The sequence below is a fragment of the Larus michahellis genome, chromosome 3 (assembly GCF_964199755.1).
Source record: "Larus michahellis chromosome 3, bLarMic1.1, whole genome shotgun sequence".
Lineage (NCBI taxonomy): Eukaryota > Metazoa > Chordata > Aves > Charadriiformes > Laridae > Larus > Larus michahellis.
The window spans coordinates 129,408,952-129,413,507 of record NC_133898.1 but is presented as its reverse complement, the minus strand read 5'-3'; the positions used below and the strand labels follow the sequence as shown (position 1 = coordinate 129,413,507).

General features: G+C 62.4%; 1 long non-coding RNA gene across 1 annotated transcript; it reads right to left on the bottom strand.

Moving 5' to 3' along the window:
• Window positions 1–673: 673 nt before the first annotated feature.
• Window positions 674–4,122, bottom strand: LOC141741438 (uncharacterized). The gene is made up of 2 exons (XR_012586375.1): window positions 2,940–4,122; window positions 674–884 (listed from the first exon to the last, which is right to left on the bottom strand). It is a non-coding gene; the product is annotated as an uncharacterized LOC141741438 (long non-coding RNA).
• Window positions 4,123–4,556: the final 434 nt, after the last annotated feature.

Below are 4,556 nucleotides of genomic sequence, written 5' to 3'. Positions count from 1 at the left end.
CCCCAGCCTGATTTATTCAGGGCATAGCAATATTTCTTGGGATTAATATTAATAAGAGCCTCCTGCCCCCTCCTCTCCATCCCCCCCAAGCTGAGCCCGAGGGATGCAGCCGGGCCCCGGCGGGGTACCAGGCCTCCCGCCTTCGGGTGTGAGGTGACGGTGTCTCTTCATCCCAGCTGTTTCTCAAGCAATAAAACAGGTTGTTTATTTATTTGGGGTTATTTAGAGCTCGTTTCTCTCTCCCGTGCCGCAGCTCGTTAATGGAAAAGCCGTTTCGCTGGCTCTCCGGGTGAGGGCTGCGTGCTGCTGGGGCCGGCGGTGCTGCAGAGGGATGCTCGGCGCATAGTGCGGCAGGGCAGGGACCCGCCTGCGGGGATGGAGGCAATCCCGAATAGAAGGGACCCCAAATCTCTTGGGTTTTTTCCCCCTTTTATTCATTAAATGGGAACCCTCTGGCAGTTCAGACTCTCCTGGAGGTCCAGGATGCGGAGGCGCCCGCCCAGGGCTGCACAGGCGACCGTGGCATTGCCAAATTGAAAGGCTGAGTTTTTTATTTTGGGGTGGATTTTAGTATTCATCCCCCCTCCCACCTAGTGCTGAGTGGGGGTCCTGCCTCCGCCGCTGGAAGAGACGGGCGAGAAACCTCGGCGAACAAAGGAGAGGATGCGGGAGCCCGCAGCGAAAGACCTTTATTGGCACGGCACGACCCGACGGACTCCTTGCGGCATCCGCACCAGCCGGGCTACAAGCCCGGGGGGGGCTGCCTCCAAATACCTGCAGCACCCCGGGGGCGGGTTGGGGTGCAAAGAGGCGTCCCAGGGACCCCGAGCTGCTGTCAATGCTCCCATGGGCACCGTCCCGGAAGCGAGGGTCTGCGCGCAGGGCTGCAAAGAGAGATGGACCCCCCCCAAACCATCATCAAAGGCCCCCCCCCCCGCCAGCCTGGGCACAGCTCTGCAGCCGGCCCATGGAGTGGGGGGGACCATCCCCTCCAGTAAGGCCTGTCCTTGCTTAGTGCGAGGCAACTGCTGGGAGCACTGGGACAGCGGATCGGGCACAGGGATGGAGGGATGCAGGGCAGGTTGGCCTCCGGCTGCAAAGAGAGGGGAAGGGATGGGAGAAGGGATGGGAGGAGGTGGAGGGCAGGGGGGGTGGCGATGGGCACCCCTCTGGTTAAAAAGGCGGAGGAAAAAAAAAAAAAAAGAAATTAAATAATAAAACGTGAAAAAGGAGGGGGAAATAATATAAAAGCAGGGTGGAAGCGGAGCAGGCGGCTCTGCGGGGGCACCCGCTCCGCGTTAGGCCGCGGGGTCGCAGCATCCCTCCGTCCCCCCCCCCTGCCCCCCCCCCCTCCCCCCCCGCCGCCCCGGGCCTCCAGCTTCTATGAATTTTATTTTATTTTCTGAATAATTCAGGTGCTGGTTCCCCCCCCCCCCCCCTTCTCCTCCTCCTCCTCCACCTCCCCCCTTCTCCTTTCCCCCACCCCCCCCTCCCCTCGGCTCCTCGCACACACACGCCTCTCGCCGGGGCTGTGTTAGGGGTATAATGAGGCAGCCGATGGGTAATTGGGATCTTTTGTAGGGAGGATGTATGGCCGGGGCAGCTGCCGGGGGGGCAGCTGGGGGGGGGGGTTGGGGGGGGGGGGGGGACACACACAGCATTACCATACAAAGGGAACAAATGACATGTTTATCCCTCCAAGAGATTTACGCCCGGCCTCGCCCTGCAGACACAGCGCTAACCGACCCCCCCCCCCCTTCGCCTCCCCGGCACTTTTGATTTAAATTATAAGGATTAAAGTAGAGGAGGGGGGTGTGGGGTGTGGAGGGGAAAGACACACAAACAGCCACCGGAAAAAAAAAATAATTAATAATAAAGCTTTAAAAATTTAAAGAAAAAAAGCGGCTTTGCCCCAGCATCCCCCCCCACCTCCCCGCCCCCGCCGGGGGAGCAGCGTGAGCCCCGGTGACCCCAAGACCTGCCCTTGCTTTTTAGCAGGGGAAAAAAAGAAAAAAAGAAAAAAAAAACCCAAAAAACCCCCAAACCAAAAAACAAACCCCAAACAAACCAACCCCCCATCGCTCTGCGGAGAAAAGGCGAGAGAAAAGGCAAAAGCACAAAGCGGCGGCAGCGGAGCAGCCCCGGGGGCAGCAGCCGCGGGCCCCCCCCCCCTCCCCGGGGCCCACCCGCGGGTCACCCCCGAGTGACAGCTCCGCATTTCAGCCCCCGGGCGCGTGTGCGCGCAGGGACACCCCCACCACCACTTTCTTCCCAGGGATCCCCCCCAAAAGATGCTACACCCCCCCCCCCCCAACTCCCCTCCATCCCTCTCTCCCCCCCGCGCTGCGGGTGCCACCTGCGCCGGTGCGCAGCGCTGCCTGCGCGCCCCGCGGCCGGGCTTTGGGGGGGGTGGGGGGGTTTGGGGGGGGGTGGGGGTTGAAGGGGGGGGTTCCGCGGGTGCGGAGAGCCGCGGAGCCGCCTCCGGCCTCGATGCTGGTCAGCCTCGTTCTTGGCATTCACCGCGTGCCTTAATTGTATGGACATTTAAATCAAGGTCCGCTGTGAACACGGAGAGAGGGGCCTTTCCTCGGGAGGAAAAAAAAAATAGATATCATAAGAGGAGGGGGGAATTATTAAGGAAAAAGAAGGGGGAGGAAGGTGGTGGGGGGGGGGGGGAGAGAAGGAGGGGTGGTGGGAGAGGGGCCGCGCAGCCCACCGCCCCCGCGGAGCCCAGCCTTTGTTCTCCGCACCCCGCGCCCTTCCCGGTGGGAATAAAAATCCATCCCACCCCCAGGAAAAAAAAAAAAAAATTAAAATAAATAAATCTCTCTCTCTCTCTCTCTCTCTCTAAAATAAAATCGATCCAAGGGTGTGGGGTGCTGCCCCGGGAAGGGGCCGGGGAGGCGGGGGGGGGGGTGGTGGTGGGGGGGGGCCGTTACCTGCCCTCCGTCTCTGCCCGCCGCTGCCCGCTCTCTGCCGCCTTCCCCGAGCCCCGCCGCGCTGCTATAAACGGGGGGGGTCTGGAGGAGCGCGATAAACCTTCCCCCGTTCGCCTGCTGCAGTCAATCCTTTCGCTCAGATCCCAAGTGGTGCAAAAAAAAGAGGAGAGGGGCCCATCTGGCTTCTCATCAGCTTTGTCAAGTCTTGCATACGCTAAAATGCTAATGACCTAGATAGCTCATGCAAAATGCAGCAGAGAGGGAGGGAGGGAGGGAGCAGCGAGGGAGGGAGGAGGGAGGGGAGGGAGGGGGAAAGGCAGAGGGAGGGGGAGAGCCCGGGTGCATCGCCCCCCCCCCCTCCCCATCACATCCCCCCCCCCCCCCCCCCCCCCGCTCCAAGCCCTTGCTGGCCAATGCACCTTGGTAGGTACGAGCCGGGCTTTGATTCGAAAGGTCACCCGGGTACGATGGGGGGGGTGGGGGGGGGGGAGAGGGATGGATGTGCGGGGGGGATGGATAGGAAGGAGGGGGGGGCATGGATGAATGGGGTGGGAGACGGATGGATGGGGGGGAGGATGGATAAACCTCCCTGCCCTCACCGCCCCCCCCCCGGCCCCAGCCTTTCAAGGAGGGGGAGCAAACGCGCGGAGGAAGGGGGGGGGGGCAGCCCCCATTGCATCCCCCGTGGGGTGCTGAGGGGTGTCGTGTGTGTGTCCCCCCCCTCCCTCCCTTCCCGGCCCGACCCCAACCCCAAACCGCCCCCCCCGGCGATAAGAGGAGCGAAGGAAATACCCCCTGCGTGGTCCCTCCGTCCGGCGGCCGGTGCAGCAGCGCGGCCAGGCGCGTAATCCCGCGGAAGATGCTTGGGGCGGGGGAGAATGCCCACCTCCGCGCTATGCGGAGGAGAGGTGAAAATGATATATATATTTAAAAAAATAAAATAAAAAAATATTAAAGAAAAAAAAGGGAAAGGCGGGGGTGGGGGGGGGGCGGGGGTGGATAAAGCCAGGCCGGCGGCGGGGCGCGGAGCGGGCGCCGGAGGGGCGCGGAGGGAGCGCGGAGCAGCCGGGCGGGCGCTGCGCGGAGAGCGGAGCTGTCAGCGGCGCCTTCTCATTTATCATTAGCCAGCCCTAATCTTGCTCGCTGTCCTCCTTCGGTGATGTTGATCCACTTTCCCTCCCTCCTCCCCCAACCTCCCCCCCTCCTTTCCCCGCACCCCCCACCCCCCCCGTAAAGGATTATTCAGCCAAAAAAAAAAAAAAAAAAAAAAAAAAAAGAAAAAAAAAAAGGGGGGGGAAAAAAAAAAAATCACAGCTGCTGATTCCGTGCGCGGAAAACAAGGCGGCTGCAGCCCTCGCCCCCAGCCCCTCTCCCGCAGAGATGCTCCGGGTGTTGTCCGCAGAAATGCTGCCTTTTAAAACAAGGAGCGACCCGCGGGGAAAGAGCCTCCAGCCCTGCCCAGCTCCCCCCCCCACCCCCCCCCACCCCCCCGCCGCCTCCCGCACCCCCCACCCGGCGGAGGGAGCCATGGCTGGGGCGGGGGGGTGGGGGGGTGTGGGGGGGGAAACCCCTGGTGTCCCCCCCCCCCCCGCCCCGGCCTCCCCCAGCCCCGCTGCG